At 40.2% G+C, this 22,529-nt stretch overlaps 1 protein-coding gene across 7 annotated transcripts in view; it reads right to left on the bottom strand.

The window, feature by feature from the left end:
• Nucleotides 1-22,529, bottom strand: part of DACH2 (dachshund family transcription factor 2) — a 289,571-nt gene that overhangs the window by 193,629 nt on the left and 73,413 nt on the right. The window lies entirely within an intron of this gene.

The following is a 22,529-nucleotide window of genomic DNA, read 5'->3' as shown; positions in this document are numbered from 1 at the left end:
AAAGCTCTGGTGAGTTGAGCGTGTCCATTACGACACCGGAACAGAGCAAGAGATGCTCCCAGTGTCTTCCGATGTCTTTGAAGACTTCTGTCATTTTAGCCCACTGATATAATTAGTTACAACCAGTAGATCATTCCATAGATGAAATATTTCAGTATTAATTTACAAATCATACTTGTTATTTATGGTGCATATTAATGGTACTTGTCATATATATTTATAATGTATTCTTACTACAGGATTTAATAGAAAAACAGATAAAAATGAAGTGCATATAATATTACTAACACAAACAGGCAAAATATAGGGATCAGTGACTTGGTGTCTACTTTGGCAGGAGCTGAATTTGGTCTAATGACTTATGGTTCTGATTTAGTGAGGGTTCCCTGTCACGTACGACTTTGTGACTTCTTTAGTATGTTTTCTTTAAAAAGTAAAGGTTTTTTGTATGAGATTGGAATTTAATTGTTTCCTTTTTAGACAAATATGCTTTTGGATGGATGCTGATGGAAAGGGCAATCAGATGTCAGAAGGGCAGCAGTACAGTGAGATTATGTGCTGAGGTCTAGGGCAGGACAGGCAAACAAGGGGGGGATTTCGGATCACTTGAGCAGATCCTTATAAATAAAATCTCAGATAACAGGCTTTGTTTATCCTGCATAAATGTGTATCAGCAGGTCAAATCAACTTCTGTTATGTTAACTACTTAAGTTACTTTCTTATTAACAAATACGCCTGATAACATAACAGAACTCTCATCTGTGAGCATCTGGAATGCAATTTTAAAAAAAATAAGTAATTAGGAATGCGATGTCCTGCATCTAGAAGCAATGAACTGTCCTCCTCCCATTTGGGAAAAAGGATAAAATAAACGGCAGCAAGAGAGAGCTTGTGTGGCAGAAAGTCAGCAATGCTCGTATCTCATGGCACAGAAACTAGAAAAGAAACTGTCAACGCTAAGCATGCAAAGAACGTCCTGCTTTGCAGAATGCCGCACTGTTGAATTAGACATATTAGACATTACATATTTCAGTTTCCAAAACATTGCTGAGGCTATTTAGAATGAGAAATATTTGAAATCTCTTTTTAGACTTGATAGCCGTGTATGTGACGATGGCACTTTTTCTGTACCCATTAACAAAGCACTCCCAAACATGATCATTAAAATTGTTACTAAATAAAGCTGAAATAGAAAAACACATGGAAGCTTTTGATTCATTCACCAAATCTCTCCCCCAAAATCAAATCTGTTGTCATCCCCCACCGCCCACCCTGCACAAGCGTGAATACCTGAAGGGGGAGCAGGTAAAGATTCCTTCAGAAAAAGACAAAGCAAAACACTCACTTCTCACTGACAAGATTCACACTGATGTACTGGTGCCCTATCAAAATGATTGGTTTTGGAAAATTTGACAAACGCTGCTGTGATATGGTTCCTTCTCTAACAACCTGATAACGGTCTTAAAAAAAAAACAACACCCTCCACACCATACACCCGCCCACACGCTGCCGAGCAGCAGCTCTCCATAGGCAGCTCTCTCCTCAGACGCCACGAGACAAACGCTGAGCTTCCCAAGGCTGCTGCTCATCGCGCTGCTCCCCTGCCCCTCGGACGTCCGCGGGTGGACGCTGCGGCCAAGGCCGCTCACGCGCGCTTCGGCTGTCCTTGGCCACGGGCACCACCGCGCTGCACGCAGCCGCCCGAGGTGCCCTTGGGACGCCCGACGGCACCCAGGTGTCAGGGCAGAGCTGGTCCCAGGAGCAGGGAGCCCCTGTAACTTCTCTGCGGAGGGTTCCCAACTCACCGGGGCACCCCTGCGACGCAGAGACTGGCCGGCAGAGCCCCTCTGTTCTGTTTGCAGCACATCTGCTCATTACCCGCTGCATGTTTTCTATCTGGCACATACCAATAACAAAAAAATATCAACAGAAAGCATTGTCTTTAACTGCGTAATGAGGTATTTTCTGAAAATACGTTCTTCAAGCATATTACCTCCTTTGGCAGCAGAAGTAACTTGAAAGGCAGACATTTTAACATGCAATCCTGGTAGCACGCACTAACATCCGCCTTCCTCTGTATTGCAACAGAGGTCTAACTAAGAGGTGTTAAAAGGCTTCAGCGTGCTTGATGCACACTGCATTGCTGAACAGACATAACTTTGAAGCATCTGAAAAACAAGCAAGTCCTACTAAGACTGCATTTCTTTACATTGTCTGCCCAATTCTATGTAAGGTAACAGAACCCTGCTTGTTTAGTATTTAGTATCTCTATTTCCAATGGTTTAACGAATTTAAAGATTCATTCTTTGCGACATTAACCCCCTAGCGGTAGGAATGCTCCCTCATCATAAGAGTTATTCAAAATCCACCCTTCTATGCCAAGAACATTTCCCTAGGAATTGATAGGACTCCAAGGACCTTCTACTTTTTGAAAAGCTTCAAACTAAGTCCAAATCCCATTAAATCCAATGATATTCCTTTTCACCCTGTACAGTTACCCTGAGACCACCACCCAGTAGCTCACTATTCCTTTTACCTCACTTTTTGATTTCTCCTTCCTCTGTATGTAGCCTTCCCTAAACAACGTGGAGATTCACCACTTTTACTCCTCGATTTTCTAATAATTTCGTACTGATTTTATTACAGTCATGCTGGCATCATTACTAGATTTACTTCCTTTTCACATGTGCTTGAAGAGATCCTTATGTAAGACTTGTTTGATTCCATGCTCGCTACAAAAAATTGAAAGAAATGTAGGAAAGCGGAATTGAGTTTGTTTTGCCAAGTGACACCCCACCCTAACTCATGCCACCTGGTGCAGGAAACTCGAACAGAGTACCACTCTACCTGCCGTGTGCTCAGAGGACTAACTCAGATGACAAAAAAAGAAACCCAGAACTTTTATCTTGCTAGAAAACATGAGTATTTTAGCTCACTGCAATGCAAAGTGACCATACGTGAAGAGACGCCTCCTCCAAACCCCTCTGGGATCTGTTTCCCTGTGCCACTCAGCAGTCCCGCATGCAGACTGCGGCGCATTTCGTTCCGATACCGCGCTTCACCAAAGCAGCTCCCCCAGAGAGGTGCACTTCAGTTATTCCAAACATCTGGGGGGTGGAAGGGGCAGATTCGAGTCTTCAGCAGCAGAAACTTGTAACAAAAACAAAGATAACGCTATTATAGATGAATTCAGTGTCCACCATGGCAGGCATACAAAATACCATTTTTATGTGTTTCAAAGCACACAGTCCCTGAATTCTCCCTGAATTGACTGACTATAAGTATCGCAATGCAAACAGCAGTCTTAAATGTTTTTAGAACTCAGGGTTAGACATTTTTTCCACTTTTTTTTTTTAAGTTGAAGTAATACATTTTTCAAAAGCAGAAAATATTTCACTGCATTCTCATTTAAACAAAATTTGGGAGCACATTTTAGAGGTAGTAGAAGGAAAAATGGACATTTTATTTCTTTTCTCCATCTTCTGCACTTCAGTAATATTTTCACTTTTTTTTTTTCCAAAGAACTTCTGTTCCAGAATGACAGAAAATAGAAAAACAGATAAATATTTAAACTTTGAAGTATTCCAAGCTTAATATAATACTATACAAAATGATAACTTCCTCAGCACGTTGTGATACTGAACTGTTTCTCTTCTGTACAGTGTTTCTAAATTATTCAGGGACTACATTCTACAAATGCATCTGCGCGAGTACAAGTGTGAGTCAGTTCCATCCATTTGATTCTTCTACACGTAGTACTTCCCTGGTGGTTACCTAATGAAAGTGATGCTGAGCAGAAATCACTGCTGAACACAACTGGGTGCAATGGGAAAGTCTGGTGGGTTTGAATAACTCCTTTTAAGTTTTTTTTTTTAACCTCATCTATTTCTGATGTAAATTGCCGTCTTTATGACTGCTAAGCTCTCTTTTGTGCCTTTCCAATTTCTGGTCCTGAATCGTACATTAAATACATGTCTATGCTGGAAGTCAGAATAAACAGGACAATGAGTGACAGGTGTAAGGTATCAGCCTTCCGCGCTGAGTGTTACAGAACGGAAGGTGTAGTCGCACATCTGAACTCTGAATACTATTACAAAACATCTGAACAGGACTAAGAACACTAAAACAGCTGTACACATTCAGGTCACAAGACCGTCCATTTTGTCCCCAGCACCAGGCACAGCCGGGTGCCTAGGGAAGGATAAGACGTGGGCAATGATGTGCAGGATTCCTGCCCCAAAGCTCCCTGAGCCGCTGTGGCTGGGCTACCTGCTAAGTCCCTGTGCACCTCTGCTCTACGTCCTTGCCCTCCAACATCCTTCAGCAAGGAGCTTTGCAGGTCAGCTACCCAGCTCGTGAAGTGCCATCCTGTTTGTTTGCGTAACAGAGTTTTAAGTGCACTTTGCAAACAAAATAGCAAAGATTTCTGCTTGGAAAGAGTATTAACTTTTACATATCTATTTCATTATGTATAACACCACTTAAAAAAAAAAGTCAAGTGCAAAAGAGAATTGACAGTAAGCCTGCAGGCCAAAGTACAATGGGTTGGATATCTCTGAAGACCTAAATAGTAAAACAGTAGTAAATCTGCAAGCTATTCTCCTTCATAGAGTGCTACAGCAATTATGGATGTCTTTTACGGAAGAGAACAAAAAGTGTTGTATTCTTAAGATGTCATTTTTCCATTCTTCCTGAGACTGAAATTATATCTAACAGACATAACTTAAAGATCATAAATAAGGCCAAAAGGAAGAGTTTGCAGTGATTGAGACAGCATCGAACAGCACTGTTCACTCAGGGGACCTAAATAAAAATCCACATTCATTATTCAGGCTGTTACACAAATCAATTCAGATCTTTAAGTATCTGTGTACTCCTCTGGTGGACAAGTTTCTAGCTGCTGCATTGCTGAGTTTACTAGTCTTGCCTTTAAATAGGTTATGGGTGGTCACAACTTCTTCCTATTTCTCTTGGAAGCAGATTTCATAGCTCCAGGTATGCACGGTAATAGTTTGGACCACAGACAGAAGTAACAAACTTGCAAATATTCCAAGCATAAGCTTCTTCCTTCCATGCTCCGTGAAATGAAATGGGCTGGATATAATAATTATAAGCAGCTCTGTATCATTTACAAGAATATTATACAATCATTTCAGTGGTTTGCACAGTCCTGGAGGGTGTTTACGGACTTTTCTACATATTTTAACAGGTAATTCTCTTCATTTCACATTCTAAAAATTGTTACAGTTCTTGCAAACCTACTTCCATTCTAAGAATTCACACACTCTGACATGCAGTGCTTTGTCACTGAAAAATACATGAAAACTTCCTTTATTGTGGCAGTACACATTCTTACTAGTTACTTAAGTCTGGCTCAAGCAACTCTAGAAAGAGTTTCTCTTCTGATTTTCAATCTTCTTTTCCACAAGAACAATACAGGAACCAGAATAATTTAGAACTGCAAATATTTCCAACACTTCTGTTGAGAATTGCTGCTGTCTGCCTTCATTTTAACCAGCTTGGATGGGTTCTCCTTTTCCTTGAGGATACTTCACTACTGCCCACGAAGGAAATACACATACATTCTAAGTAGGTGAGCTACATTTATGCTTCTATTGGTGTTATATGCCACAGCTACTGATAACAAAAAGTTGTTTATGTACTCGTACAAGAAAGCCAAAATTGACTTGAAAGGAATCTGATGAGTCTTAATGCAAATAATACTCTTAGACCCAGCCTGCGAAGGCTTCAAAAAGCTTAATGATTTTCTCAGATGTGCTGTAACAACAAAGAATCTCATGGTTCAGTGTCAAATGTCTGCTAGAAGCCAATGTTCATCACTACCAGAATGACTTGTTCATCATAGATTCCATCAATAATTGCTGCAGTATGTGAATGTGATCAATGGAGCTCTCATCAAGTATAAATCAAGCTATGTATTTTCTAATGGGACCTTCACCATTCTCATGGATCCTATTCAACAGTATGATGCAATCGATACAGCAGCTCAAGTGACCAGATAGCTTTCTCAAAATGGCAGTTATTTACAAATACAAAACAAGAAAAACATCCTCACGTTCTTGGCGTAGGCCTCTTAAATAACGTGCTGGCGCACTGAAAGAGACGTGTAAGAAAGCTCCTGATTAGTGCTAGATTGCATTAGCCCTGCACTTAAAAGCTGCACAACGTAAACGTAAATGTTTAAATTATCTCTAAACAGTGATGTCAGTGGCAAAACTCTAATGGATCAAGACTACAAGATACGGTATTAATCAAAGATAAAGGGAAGTATCAAGTGACCTACTAGAGCTCTTCATTTCCTAGAAAATTGATTTCATTTCTAAAAGCTGACAGCAAACTTAAGCAGGTTCAGGTGGGTTTTTTGGTGTCACTGGCTGAGCAAAGCCTGCCAAACCAAAGGGTAAGAGATACTGCTGCTTTTTATCTCCCTTTTACCAGTTTCTTGTTTCTACTACGCATTTTAAAACATGGTTGTTGGACGATCTGCCATAGATGGATGCAGACTGACCTGCACCTGTGCATTTTACCACAAAGACTGTTTCTTTTGGTAAATCACAAAGTATGCTTTTTACGTAAGTTCAAAATCTCAAGCTAGACCTTTATATGTCAAACGTGTGGCCATAAATGCATCTCATTTTCTTGAGTATATTAGTTTTTAAAAAATCAGGCATCTGGAATTTTACCAGACTGTCTTTTTATGTTCATATTTTCAGTAACTAAATAAAGCTAAAATATTATATAATTAGGCAAAATATTTTTGAACAGTGTAATTTTAAGACTCATCTAGTCATATCATCTCTTTTTAAGAGCCTATTTACATGAGTTTAAATTGAATGCTATATTTTGGTAATTCCAGATGAGTTTTATGCTAAGACAGCGCTGCAAAGCTTTTGGCCAGATCTGGCTCGTTTGCCACTGCTATTTCAGGAGGAAAATTCCATCTGAACAGTCAGACACAGCAAGACGGGTACCATCAGAAGAGCAGCAGAAGAGGCAAGAGCCAAAACCCAAGCTAAAAAGTTCTGGCCTCGGACCCTGGCTGCACACTGCAGACGGTTTACCTGACTGAAGTGCTCTGCTCATGCTCTGAGAAACCTGCTGAGGATGGGACACGTCATTTCCACGCGCACACCCGCACGCAGCATGACCAACAGTCCCTAACACTGACAGAACAGAAATCTTTCTTTAAAAAGACTAAATATCCGTAAGTCTTCTCTGATTTGAAGTTATAAATCTAGAAAATTTTAGACATTTAACCCAATTCTGGGAGAAGGGGAGAATGAGATGTCACAAAGCACGTGTACAACGCCAGCCAGCCCAGCAGGTTGAGCAGCGCACCCTGCGCACTGTGAATCCCAAATACTTCCAGGCATGAAGTAAAAGCCAAGCTGCTCAGCCATGCCAAAATGTCAGAAGCTGCAGTAAAATCTCAGGCATCCTCATAACAATTCCACAGGCAAAAGCTGAGGTGTGCAGAGCGAGGCACCGGAGCCGAGAGGCACGCTGCAGGACCCGGTTATTCAGCTGGCAGGGAACCCCCTCTGCCGAAGGAACTGGTCCCAGCCACATCCTGCAGGCTCTCCCAGTACCTCCACGTCCCCTGGCACTGGTGTGGTCTGTCCCCATGGCGTGGGCGTGCGTACTTCAAAAAGGCCACACGACTATAACCCAAGGCACGCTCCGAAAAACCCCCACAACACTCCTCAGTGACAATCAGTAAGATCGTCTGAATATTGGAAAATAATTTCAGATTTGTTCCCCCACGTTCATCAACACATTTTTACATTGCTAAAATTACCAGAACAGTGCTGACCTGGAAAAGTGAACAGGGAACCTGCTTGTTTTGTGCTTGTTAGACCTTGTGCTTGATAGAGAAAGGCAAAAGAAGCAAGCGCACAGAATTGCTCAGTTACTTGCTCCACTGACATATAGTCCTCTTTTTATAATAATTTCTGATATAAAAGAAATAGAGTTATATATTGATATATAATTCAGGAGATTTTATATTTTTCAATTAAATGCCTTTCAACCTTTGCTCTTTAAAGGTTATAGAAATTCATGATTTTAGCCTCTCTTCAGAGTTCCTATCTTTAGTCATAAGGTCAATCAAATTCCCCTTTTCAAATGTTACATCTTTAAAAATATGGTAACCAGAACAAAAACAATATCCTAAGTGAGGTCAGGAGATTTCCTAACCTTCACATATATTCCTTGCATTCTTATTCCATTACTTATTAATGTACCTTTCTTCCCATTTTTCCCCCTCTACGATTCTTGTTTTCAGTGATTTCACTGATGCCTCTACAGGTTTGTAATTATAAATACATCCAAATCACTTCAGCTCTTTTGGGGGCTGCTTCTTTGCTACAAAAATTTGCAGAAGAATTTGCAGGCTTGCCTGTCTTGCCTTACTCTATAAATACTGCTCATGAAATACCACACTGCTTGATGTTTCAAAGCTATCTTAAGTTCACTTTCAGAGGTGATTACACTAAAACACAAACTTTATAAACGTGCATGAGTTACACATGCAATTGTTTTCAAGTTACATATATCAAATTCAGCTGCTCCACTAAAATTTGACTATTTATTTAAAGAATTCAATCATGCAACTGCTCAAAAAAACAAAAACAACAAAAAAACACCAACTACTGCAAAGCTGCATTGTGTTTCCCTGTTTCAATGAAGACACAGCTAACTGCATGAAATATTAAAAGTTTCAAAACTTTTTAAAATGTTTCATATTGCTGTGTAGAAGAACAGAAAACTAGATGGTAATCATTATATATAATCCGAATAAAAGAAATCACCTGAACAAAAACATTTGTTAAGCCGAACTGAACTTTCTTTCCTTTCTCTTCTTCTGATTTCAGTTCAGTTAGAGCTAAATTGGTAGGTCTTCAAAATTGTTAAAAGAAATGTAGGCATTAATTTACAGCCTAAGGAATTCATACAGAACTGAGTCCCGCTGTGGTCAGTATCACAGATACTCAACGCCCATGATCTCAGGCAGAAGAATGTAGGGTCAGTTTTGCAAAGCTACGAGACCTTTAACAAGTAGTACAGCAAAAGGACAACGTTTATCCAATCGTATGCTGCATATCGTTTTGTGCAATTCAAAGTTAATGAAAAGATTTTTCCTCTAAAACAGGAATCAGCATTGCAAAGGCTGCTCAGCTTTCTCATCTTTAATGTTGCCTTATTGCACAACGCAAGCATCTGTAGCAGTGCTCCCCCTCTCACCACTCCCCCACAGGACAAAGGTTTATACTAAAGCTAACAATTCCTTCCCAGAGAACGACTGTTGCTGGGGTTGTTTAGTCCAAACACATTAATGCAGTAATAATTTAATTACTAATACTACAGGGTCAGTGCTGGTCGTGGGTTTGGGCCATCTCAAAACAAATGACTCACCAAGTCTGCCATTTAAGAAAACGTTTCTCCCACGAGGGCTTTGCGAGCCACAGAAGCATTGCTGCGCGTGGTGCCTCCCCTACCACTGATGTCTAATTTTCTAATCTGGTTAACATATTTTGCTGTCAGGGTTAAGATAAACCATCTGGACAATTTTGCCACAATTTCTTTCTTGGCTAAATGTAGTTTTTATTGTAATTTGCCTCATTTCCCCCTAACACAACAACAGAATGTTGCTCGTGGAGACGCTCTGCTGCCCCGACAGGCCTTTGCGTCAACTTCAAAATGTCTCCCCACAGACCATTTCTTTGTTTCAACGTTATCGGTTTCTTCTTCGGTATCTTCTTATAAACGTGATACTGGACCCAGCCGCTACAAAATGCCAATCCCATCGATGTCCTGCAACAACGAATTCAGACCGTACTTCACTGAATGTTGTACGCTCACTGCCATATTCACCTGTAGGATCGGACAAGCATTTCTATCTCTCGGAGCAGCTGTTGTAACCAAATATTCTAACAGAACAAACAGATCCACACACTACAAATAAAGAGCACACCTTTCACGATACTCTTTGGCTATTTCTTACTAAGCATCTCCTGAAACGTTTAAATTAGCATAAAGCCAAGGGAACATGGCAACGGGCAAAGCCAGGTTTGATATTCCCCCCATTCTTCTTTTCTGAATAATTTTATCAATTCTGTGACTCCTGGTCCTTCCAAGACTGCTTCTGTCACCATTTGTCATTAGCTGCTGGATTCACTAACCATATTGCGAGGTTTATTTCTCAGATGCTCTTTTAATTTTGCACTAAATCAACTTATATTCCTCATAATTAAGTGAAAATGCCCTTTTTGTCAAGGAGCTCTGTAATCAAAACTTTCCAATTTCTAAAAGTAATTTAATTCCACTAAATATCGCCTAATGTACACAAGCAGCTCAAATTCTGACATTACTGATACCACATTACTCTGCACTGTCAGGCATCAGTTTTGAGTTTAAAAGATTACACCCTAAATCCAATTTCTCTTGGGTTTCCTGTCTTGGTTAGTTATAGCTGTTCTTTTCATGAAAAGCCATTTGTCAGAGGAGACTTCAACATTCGTCGCAGTATTCCTCCTGCTCTTCAGGTGAATACAAGATGCCACAGAAGTGGTCAGACTGGAGACTAAATAGAAAATACCACAGAAGCAGCCATGGCACATGCTTCCACACCACACAGCAGCAAACTGCCTCGGCTCCAGGTTTTGGAGAGACCACCACCAAAGCACTGATGTCTAATTACAAACATGTGGTCCAGAAATGCAAAATGTGGCAGTCTGTCTGGGGACAGAGAAGGAAGGGTTCAGAAATTCGATTTCGTGACTCAAATGCAGCACACTTCTTGTCCATTCTTTCTTTCCTTCTGGAGATTTCAATTGCTGTCCTTTCTTTTTACTGCTGCTATCTTTTATGTGGTATTTGCTGCTATTCTGCCTTGCGCTGTCTAGGCACAGTTTGTTTATTTTTTTGTTACTGAAGTATTTCTGTGATTCCTTATACGTATTTTCCTAGCTGTAATGACTTAAAATGCTATTCTTACAATATGAGTGTATTTCTCATTCCAGGTGAAGATTATGTTCAAAACATGCCCTGCACTCCTTTTTCCCTTTAAAACCTTGTCCACAAGTAGACTGTGGGACTTGAGTTCCTTCCATCAACCTCCGAGCACTGCCACTCACCCCAACCCTACCAACTCTGACAGCCTCAGCTGCCTCACGGGGCCACCGCTTCGGCCTACTTCAAAGTCCAATGCTTATTCAAATCATTTCTCACTCAGTTTTTAAACCCTGAATTCACATTATTCGTTGCCAGCCACCTTCTAAGAATCAACTTTAAGTATTCTCAGATGCATTTGTCAGGCTACTGTGCCCTCCTTGAAAGCAACTTCTTCAAGGAAGCCAAAGAACACCAAGAAAGTAACAGGAAGAGATTTGTTTGGCCTTTTCACAGATCACAACTGTTCTCTCTTACATCCTCAGCCAGAACCCCAGTCTTCCACATAAAACCAAAAAGGCAATTAATAGCCATGTCACCAACACAGCCAGATGCCCCCCACTGAACTCCACACATGACGGCGAGGTGCAGGCACAGCGGTGCTGAGGAGAGGAAGGCCCACTGCTTCACCCGGCACAGAACCTCTCCCTGCAGCTCGCGCGTTTCTCTAAAAGGCTTTTAAAGATTTTTCTTACTTGCATGATGAAGAGTCAAGTATAACTTCAAGACATTGTCTATACCTTTAAAAAAAAAAAAGGGGGGGATTATTCATTTTAACCATATAAAAAAATTATAGGGGGTCCCTTCACACCTGATAGCACATTGAAATCCAATTAACTGCACATCTGATGGTTCAAAAAATTCACTTGCCTGTGTCTGTTCTAGTCCAATATTTTTGTTATTCTTCAATTAAAATATTTCCTGGAACTGAGTTGAAATTTAAACTGGAAGGGACATTCTATGAAAAACAAATTAACACAATCCTATATACAGCTGTATATAGGATTAGAGTTGTACAAACTAGGCTGTTTTGCCCCATTCTCCCCTCCAGAAAGGCCGGTTTCGCACCATCCCAGTTCTTTCCTGCCGGGGGGAGCCCTCTGTGGTCAGGGCTCACAGTCCTAAAGATGAAAGCAGGCAGTTCTGTGGTCTACGTAGACGTAATAAGGAAAACCTGACAGGATTGAGTCTAAGGAAGATAGCCTCTGAGGTGAACACTCACCGTAGCAGGAGCTTGACTAGATCTTGCATTTGATTTATAAACTCACAATTTAGTAAACAAAGACATCTGTGTCTAGATAGACAAACACATGCAATCGTTTGTCAACACATGCATCAGCAAGGACTGGATATTGATAAATTTGTATAAACACTGAAATTGTACTGTATGAAATCTCTTCTGTCTGAACTTTGTTCAAAGGCTTCTTCCAACCAAAAACTCAGCAAGCTTATTTACCCTTCATTTTGCGGGAAACAAGCACTGCTGAGCATTTCGGAATTATTTCCCTGTCCCAGGCTGTAAGAAGGCCCAGTTAAAATCCATTTGCACAAAGGGTCACAAAAAGACAAAACAGATGTTAGGATACTGAGTCTTTTTCAAAAATAAATGAATCAATCAATAAATCCCATCTTGCTGAATATTGTGGGTTGTTTTTTTTTTTTTCCTAAGCAGTGTTAAAACTGCTTGTTTCTTCTAACATAAACCAAATTCATGGATCAGAAAACAATAAATAAAAAAATAAATAAATAACATGTTTAATTAGCTAAAGACTGAAATTCACCTTTTTCCCTATAATTGCTAGGCACATCAAATTTCCTTCTAAAATGCAAACCCATTTCATAATATAAAAATGAATACATAGAGGCAGAAAGGTTTACATGTCAAATGGCAATTTTCCTCAATGGTTCACACTTTAACTTGTTTTCTTTTTTCCTATCTTTGCCATGACAAAAGATTTAATGGCCATCATCACTCAGATGTTTTGTCAGCATCCCACGACGAACGCACCCTCTCCACGCGTTACTCAGTTCCCCCCCCAAGACTTCTCTTCAGTGTACCATTACCAGACCTCTCGCAGTTCACAATTTGATCCATCACACATTTGACTAATGTCACCCATTAGAGTTCTGTGCGAAGACTGCTTGATTCAGGGAAAGGGACCGATTCAAATAAAATATATCTCTGCCTCTTAAAAATCTATTTTCTTTAATTACTAATATACATTCAACCAGAACAATCCATTAGTGTAGGTATCCCATAAGCTGTCCATAAAGGCAAGTGTAAGGAGAACATATAATCAATTAATTATAACCACCCTGGTCCACCTGTGGAACAGTGCTACCTCCTCCCTGAAAATCTCTCCTCAGAACAAAAGCAAGCAATTGTTAACGAAACAACACAAAAGCCAAAGTACTTGGGCTCGGGTCCAGGGTGCGGTGAACGCATGAGGAGAAGCTGCAGGATTGTGGGGCCGGGGGCAGGTGATACACACTGCCCACGTCCAGCCTTAACCCATCCCAGCTCAACAGGACATGGATGGAACAGTGGGAATCGTTAGACAACACTACCCCCATCCTTGTCATTGCTTCCCCTCTCCTTTTCCACCTCGTTTTGAGGAAAGACACCAGTGGGCAGCGCCACGCAGCCTGCCGGCTCGCCTCCCTGGCGGCTCCCTCCTGCAGCGCCATCCCCTCGCCTCATCAAAACCCTCGCTTTGTCGTCCTCCCTCATGTTTTCCCCTTCTGGCTCCGCAACCTCTTGCTTGCCCCTCCAACCCCACAGATCAAGCCATTAGAGGAGGGATCGGGGCGCTACCGCTCCGAGTCAGCACCGCGAGCCTGGGAGCTCCTCAGGGCCGAGACCTGGGCTCACCAGCGGCTGCCTGGCGCCAAGGTCACCGCTGTGCCAAATGTAACCGTACCCAGGGTCAGGCTGTACAGAAGCGTGTACTCGGAAAGCTCAAAGACCAAGTCCGAACAAAATAAACCAGCACCGAAACCTCGAGCATCGCTGTCAGGGTTACGCTGCAGGGCGGATGGCACATGCGGCTGCAGCACCGAGTGACAAGCGGGCATCCCTACACGCTACAGCTCCTAACCTACCACGGTTTCCTTTCCAAAAATTTCTTTCTGCTTAAAAACTGAAACTAGTAATAGAAATTAGAACATGCATTGGATGCTTGTTCAACTATGGATTGACTTTTCAAGTAAAGTCCCAGTTGACTGTGGGAAATCAATATGGATTTTTAATGGCACCTATAAATCTTGCTGTATTTGACATAACTTGCAAACAAATAGAAAGAATCATCAGGAAACTATTTTGTCTGGTTACAAAGGAGATAAAATAGACAAATATTGACTATTTAGACATCTTTACCATTATGCTCTACACTCAACTGAAAGCATCAACCACGCTAAGAAAATTATTTATAAAATTGTTTAGGATCTTTCATTTGTTTGCTGTTTTGTTTCGTTTTACTGAACTTAGGCAATGGATCTACAAACAAACAAGCTGTTTTTTCCATTCAAAACAATTATCAGAGGTTTTATTTATATTTCTTTCCGGAAATGTTTGCATCATGATTTTTTTCAAAGGGTCTTCAGAAGTTAAGACTGTATTAATTGACCTCAACTGCATAAAACTGTCTGAATACGCTAGAATTTACAGTATTTAGAAAAAAAAAACATTTTTCATATTCTGATAAATACATCTTTGTTTTCTGACACACACACCAGGATCACAATACCTTTATATGAAACTACTTTGAGAAATGGGTTCTTAGCTTGAGTTCAACTCTCCTTCAAAAATACGCTTTTAATTGCAGTTAACATTTTACTTGCACAACAATAAAAAACAAGTTAATATTCCCTGGAAATCTCAATGCACTATTTTCCAATATCTGTAATTAAAGATTATAGCATAGAAGCACTGACCATCTATGTTTTCTCCTGTACTTTAAAGTACAAAGTGTTTATTTTCCCTTTCTGTCCTACAAGAATTATTTGAACAATTAAGTCTCACCCAGATCAGCAAAAACTGCTTGTACAAATGCCACAAGCTAGAGAAGAGATTTGGTTTTGAAAAATCCAGCTCATTACATCTGCAAAAAAATGTTTGACTGTTTTTTATATATAGGTGAGGACATCAGTCATTCCATATGAATGAAAACAAACAGACACATGATATATTGCACTACATGAAGACATGAACAAAGCAGGCAAATTAAACCTATTCCAGACAATCACTTAATGAGCTGAATTCCTTCCATGTCACAGATAAGATAAAACCTTCCTTTTATATGTATTAGCATTATTATTAGACTAGAGAGAAAACCAGATGAACTAGTTATACCAAGTTCTTCATTTAGTATATTTGCTTACAGCTTTTCCATGGTTTACTCGTTGCAGTCTGTATGCAATTTTTAAAAGCAAAGGAATTATTCAAGACTAATTTTTGCAGGCAGGCCCCGTTTTTACTGACAGTCTTTATCGTGAAGTGTGGTAGGACATAAATCCTTTCCGGTTCACCATCTGAAAGCAATCAATGGCATGGGACAGAAAATACACATTTTGGTGAAGAATGAATCCTTTCACATTTTGATTTTGAACCCTGATGTAGAGTTCTACAGCAGAGATGTGAGGCCTTTCCCATAGGGGATCAATTAAGTAATTACATAATGACTATGGCTCTAGAGTAAGAAAAACTCGGGCTATATTTTTATTATAAGGGGAAAGGCTGAAAAAAAAAGGGAAAAAAATCCACTCACTGCCACACTCCGATGTGTGTGACAAACTGGATTAATTTACACGTGTCGACATTCATTTCAAACCATACCTCAAAGCAAGAAGTCCATTTTCAAAAGGAGACAGCTGTCTGTAGCCACATCCCGCAGAAACCTGCCTGTCATAAACACTGTACCACAGCCCAACAACCAGAAAAGCGGCTCGGAAGTATAAAAACGGAGTAAGGTTGATCATGAGAAAAAAATCAAAACAGAATTAAAAAGCTTAGGAAATACTTTTTTTTTTTTTTTTTTGCTTTCAGAGTTTGTACCTATGAGGTGTGACTACTTAGCACAAACAAGAGTATTTATCCTGAGAACTGCAGACACAGGAACACTTTTTATGAGAACCGTACAGACTCTGAACTCGTTCCTGGACTGCAACCTTTATAGAATTGCCTTCTATACAGAAGAAAAAGATGGGTGTGAAATGTTACCCAAAAAAAAAAAAAAAAGAATAAATCCACTTGTTTAGACCTCTGGAGCACTGTGTTGCAAATCTTGTTTGGGGTTTTTGCACTTCCCTCTCTGGGCAAGGTGCTGTGTCTCCACAGGGCAAGATCAATGGGGCTAAGGGGAGCTGTGTGTAAGTGGTTTTCTTCTGAATTTTTTAACAAAGATTCCAGGAGCAGGGAAGCATTTAGTTATCTGCACAGATCAGCATCGATTGCTTCATGCCGAACCAAAAAGCAGACATTTTAACGTGTTATCTTCTTACACCAAAATCCTGTACCAATAGATTTTTTTTTCCCTTTAAGAAAACAAAACGCAATGCCTGTCCTGTGGCCCATGGCACGCTGCACGGCTCCGTTACGCAGGAACAGGCAGAGCCGTGGCACAGAAGCGCCGTGTGTCAGCTGGGACTTGGGTCCCTGCCACTCCTGTGCCCAGAGCCGAGCAGAGGGCCGCGGGACCAGCCCGCGGGCAGACGCCCCGTAAGAAGCCTCCTCGCCGCAGCACTTTCACGTGGCATCGGTGCCAGGGATGCCCTGGGAGGCTGCGTGGCAGAGGCACGGCGAACGGATGAGCAGTTTCTTCCGTGCTCCCCAATAGCTCCTAAATATTCTTCACAATAACTTGATTGAGGAGCTCTCACTGAATTTAAATAATATCGAGTGCAGGGGCTCCCGCAGTTGTCATAGGATCTGCAGGATTCGGCTGGATTTGTACCCACGACAGAGCTGCGCCCATGAGAGCCGGCACCACAGCTCCTGGCCTGATCCTGAACCGAATCCCCTGCCTTGGCCTGCGAGCCATTCATCTGTCTGCAGTTCATTTATAACTAAACTTAGCACAGGAAAAGGACACTTCAAAGAAACTACACCAAGTATTGCAAAACATTTTAAGGGGTTTAGGGCATTTAGGGAAGAATAATTCAAATCTACTAAATAGAAATATCATTTTGACCTAAGTGTGCTTTGTTCAGCTGTCACTGATTTTCTTGACTGTGAAATCTCTACAAACGCAAGATATTACATATATCTCCTCTGCCCATTTTGCATTTCTGTATAGTTCAACAGGCTTGTAATTAACAGTCCCAGGAAAAGCCAGCCCAAGAAATTAAGTGGCAGAAAGCGAGGTTTGTTTGAAACAAAAATACCTATGCGAAGCACAGCGTGATTTACACAGCTTAGTGCATACTTGTTGCAATCTAAAAAAATACTGCAGCCATGAAATCTATGATGAGAATGCTTCATATGAAAACCACCACAGGATTAAGTTCAAGAAAGGAATTTCTCATGCAAACTTTGCACTCCAATCTGAACTTTTACTGTAAGCATTCAGTTTCAGTTCAATTATATTTCAGGGGATATTTAGCCAGATACTCTGGAAAATTTGACTTGCTCTTGTCTACTTTAGGAATTAGAGGAGACCAGAGATCACAGCTGTCTGGAACAAGATTATGTTTGTAAAGTACAAAAATATTAAAGATGGGAATACTTTTAAAATAAACAAACATAAAAATCTCAAAGCAAACACAGATATCTTTCATCTTATTAAGAAAACACATGACTATTTCCTTTTTCATTCTGCAAGAAAGAGTCTTATTCAATTGTACAAAAAACCCTCACAAATTCAGCTAGGCTTTCTTCTTCCACATGATTACAAAATTGTTTTGAAATTTAAGTTCTGCAGCAAAAAATGTTTGGTGAATAAATGATGCCTTGGCAAAATAAAATGCACAGATTCCTGCAAAGCGAGGTCTTTAAAGAACTCCAAGATTAAAGGAACATAAAATATGAATTACCCTTTTTCACCTCTCAAGAGACTAATCCTACAGGTCAGCTTTGAGGTACAGATGAAACAAGTGGTAAACTGTTTGGTAAACAGAAGGATTTTTCAGCAGCCCCTTTTAAAGGAATCATGGGAAAGTTTAGATCTAATCACAGCACAAAGATAAGTTCAAATTAAGGTTGGATCTTTTTTACACATCCTGCCTACAAAGCACACAACATGGAAAAACCAGGGGCTCCAGGGGACCCAATTCACATCAGTGTCCTACTAGTTTTGCTTTTACTTTTATAATGTGCTTTCCTTATTTTTTAGAAACAACTCTAACATACCGCACACTAGTGCTACGTTCCACTGTCACTTCATCGAAGAAGAAGAAAAAAAATCCAAATGTACCAAAACCTTCACGTAGCTTTTGTCGCTTCCACGCGTTTCTAGCCCGCGAGGAGCAGGGGTCCTGCTGCTGGCACTGCCCGGAGGAGCCTCCACGCACGAGCCCCAGCCAGGAGGCAGGCAGATGGGGGGGCGAAAGCTGCTATTATCAGTACAGGCACAGCTACTGGCAACATAATTCCAATGGCTTCTGTTCCTTATCGCTCGATAGACGACTCAGAGTGAAATACCGGGTTTATGCACTTAAGGAAGAAGTTATTCCTGAACTGGAACACAAGACTTGGAAATTCTCTGGACTCAAAACCAGCCAGAGCTTACTCAACCCCCTTCCTCCTAAGCAAGCAGAAAGGAGGTTTTATTTTGTTTGTTTTTTAAATATTAACACGGGAGATGTGATCCTTCAAGGGGCTGCGAGCGTATCTGTGGAGCGACTGTATCACTCCCAGCACTGAAGAAAAACATTCCACCTAAGCTTAAAACAAAAATGCTGAACTCTCAGCTGCAAGTAACAGCATTTGTATTTATCTGGAAAGGGATGGCAAGTCTTTAATTATTAAACCAATTGCATTTAGCAGATGGTCAAAGAAAAGTACTTTTAAAAAGTTGCCCAGAGGGTTATAAAAATGAACAAGCTAAAACAGCTGCCAGCTGGTGCGTGAAATCAATAATGAGAAAACGAGTTCTACTGTATCTTTGTTTTCATTGTCTGGCTGAAGACAGTGAGGACAAGGGAAGGAGAACTTCACAAACCGGGTGAATGGATTACGTGCATCTAATTAGAAAAAGACAAACATCTGAAGTTAGGCTGCAACGGGAGAGATCGTGCGAGCGCGTCTGTGTGCCGGGGATGAAGGGGATGGAGCAGGAGGCTGTTACGAGCCCTAAATGTGCGCCTTGTTTTTTGCACTGGCTGATTCATCACTTGTTTCAAGAGCCTGGGAAAATTCAAAATGCATTTAAGCAGCACAAGCACTTTGAGGCCAAAAAAGCAGACTTAGGCAAATATGTGAAATGTTTGCATGATTTTCTTGAATTGGTATTCATCTTAAAAAGTAAGGAAAATGCACAAAATTGATGAGTACACTAAAAACTGAGGTTAAAGCTTCCCGTATGTAATGATATGAAAGTGCCATGTAGCTAAAGGCATAAATTAATGTTACATCTTAATCTCCCAAGACCAGCGACATGGTTATCACTAACTTTTTTTCTCCAAACTGCACTTCAGGCCCTGCGTTTAGATGTTGAGAACGTTTGGGCCTTTCATCAGCTTTAAAATAATGGTAAGTCTCTACAGTAAGACGTCAAGACCTCAGGCAAAAAACTAGAGGATAATAAACATTTCCAAGAAAGCCAAAGTCAGATTAATTTTTCTGACGAATTTGGTTCAATTTCAAAATAATTTCAGAAGCCATAACTTTTGTCACTGCATTGCACAGGAACCTGACTACCTTGTATACAGAAACAATGAAGTCAATAAATAGATCATTTATTAGCAGATAAATCATTAGCTGAACACCGTATCTCACGGCCAGAGGCTGTCCCTGACCCAGCCGAAGCCATCGGTTTGGTTCCAGAAGCAAGCAGGCGTTTTTAAGGGTCCCCCCAGAGAATGACCAGTTACTTGGTGAAGGAAGGGGGTCACAGAGGGAAGCAGCCACATGCAGAAGTAAAGAAAACAAGAACTGAGAAAAGCACGTTAAGTAAAATGTCAGCTGCAGATTACAGAGGTATTGCAGTTGCTGAATGCTTAAAACAGACGACCCTATCACTTAAAGACTCAGGTCCATCAAATCACAGGATCTTACTGACTTGCCACATTTTTTTTTCCATTGAAGATCCATTGATAAAAAGAAAGAGACTAAGAAAGGTGGAATAAATTATTAATTGCTGATCAAGACAGCTAAATAACTCAACACAAAAGCATTCCAAATGTTATTTTTAGCATATAAATAGTACACTCTGTTTTAACTTACATCAGCTGTTTTCTTTATCAGATTTTTATCTTAAGATGGAAACAGTACACAGTGCTCTAACCCCCATCAGCTGTTGTATTTTGTAGAATTTTATCTAGGCAAGTAAATAGCACTCTGTGCCTGATCTCACATCAGCTGTTTTTGTAGTTACTATTGACGCGACATATTGAAAAGTTTTCTTGTGCACACAAAGACCCTGTGCCTGTATTAATGCATGGAAGTGATACTTCCTGGGGACATCCGGATGCAGACAAGGTAATTAGCATTATACTATTTGGTTTATGCAATGGAATGCTTCTTTTTGCAAATAAAATTTGGCTTTATTCCCATTCATGAGACAGACAAGCCTTTAAAAACCAGCAACAGTATGTGCAGGTTGGTAGTGGTCTTGCATGCATTACACAAACACAATTGCATCCACTCCGACATGTAGCTGATTGAAAGGAAGAGGGATGGCTTCTTTGATGTTCTTGGAACTAGAATTTCATAGTCATCGTGGCTTAGTTTGTGTTTAAAAAGAAGAAAAAAGAAAGGAAAAAATAGAAAACCACCTGGATTTGTAAACAATGTTTATTTTCAGGAGCTCAGTTTATGTTGTTATCATATAAATTCTGTACAAACAAAGTACAACCACCGTTTTTCTTTTCTGCTGCTCACTAAGGCTTACTTTCAATCACACAATATATAAAATGTAGATTGCTAGCACTGAGCATTAATTTTGTCTGTTCATTTATTTAGGAATCCTGAAATAAGCTCCTGAAACATTGCTTACAGCAGAACTGTAAACTAAAAGGCACTGGAATAATAAAGATAAGGCTGTCCCATTTAGAAAGGGAAATTTCTACATTCTTGGGTAAACAGAGTGCTCTCATAAATCGAGCAATGCCTTTTAGTGCTGTCAATGTGACTTGAGTCTAGATGGCCCATTGTGTTCCCTAAGAAACTTAATTAAAATATTTACTGTAGAATTGTTTTAGTAAGAATGATGGATAAATTTAACTCTTTTTAACAAAATATTTTGTTAAAAAGTATGTTTTTCACAAAGTTCCTTTTAATATCTGGATAAACACATGGCTTGTAAGGCAACTGAATCACTGTTTCCAGACTTTATTTAAATATGTGTACAGAGATCACAAAAATCGTTCCCTAACACTATGATATTTATACAGATCACAATCAAAATTCGCAATGTGCAACTTCCCATCCTCTTCTCAGGCTGAAAATGTTTTGCCGTTTGTACGCCTAAGAACATTCACCAGTCCACAATAAAAATTTACATAAAAAAGAGATTATATTCTGTTGTATCTTCTTTTATGTTTATATACATATTTACTTTTCGACACCTATTTTCTTCTCATGAAACACCATGTCAAAAACAAACAAGACAATACAAGCCTGCCACTTGCATGCTGAACTTCTAATGGTATTACAGATTTACAGATCACACACAGCATCACACAGAGCCAGGGTTTCAGGAATAAGATGAATTAAGAAGGTAATGGAGAAAGTACTGACCCAAGCAGCAAAAAGCAAGAGCAAAGATCATGCGATCATTTTAAGTCAGCCTCCGTTGTAGGTACAGGTCTGTGGTAATTTTTTTTAAGCCATCTGACAGATGTTTGAGGACCAATGAAAAACTCATCAGCGATGTCAGTCCAGCCCCGAGCGAACACAACAGCCCATCAGAAGCAGCCCAGCCATGACCAGCAGCTCCTTGGCAGACTCATTAGAGATTAAGCACTGCAGAGGCACAGCAGAAAAATTCATTCTCGCTCCTGGAAGCGTTCACACGAAGTATCTGGAGTGTGGATAAACCATCACTACTGCTGCTAGCTGGGGGTGTTTTGCTGCTGACTGCAGCCTACAGATGTATTAATTACACCTTCACAAACATTTAGTTAACTTTTACAGAAAAAATATATTTACAGTAAACCTTCGAAGCTTTATGTTCTAAAACACTGAATACACAAGACTAGTCTTTGAAAGGTGATATAATCTGATCAGTGTTTTCTCCAAAGCTAGCACGAACAGCACATACTTATCAATGCACTGGTTTTAACCATTTACCTCCTACTCAAATTACTAATTTGACTAAAAAAACCTATCAACTTATACTTAAATGTGTGTGCATAACTATAAACGTAGTCATCTTCTCCCCTTCTGTTTTTATTACACAGAA

This window comes from Anser brachyrhynchus (genome assembly GCF_964034855.1).
Source record: "Anser brachyrhynchus genome assembly, chromosome: 13".
Lineage (NCBI taxonomy): Eukaryota > Metazoa > Chordata > Aves > Anseriformes > Anatidae > Anser > Anser brachyrhynchus.
Note: the sequence above shows the minus strand (reverse complement) of the source record. Positions and strands in the feature narration are given on the sequence as shown.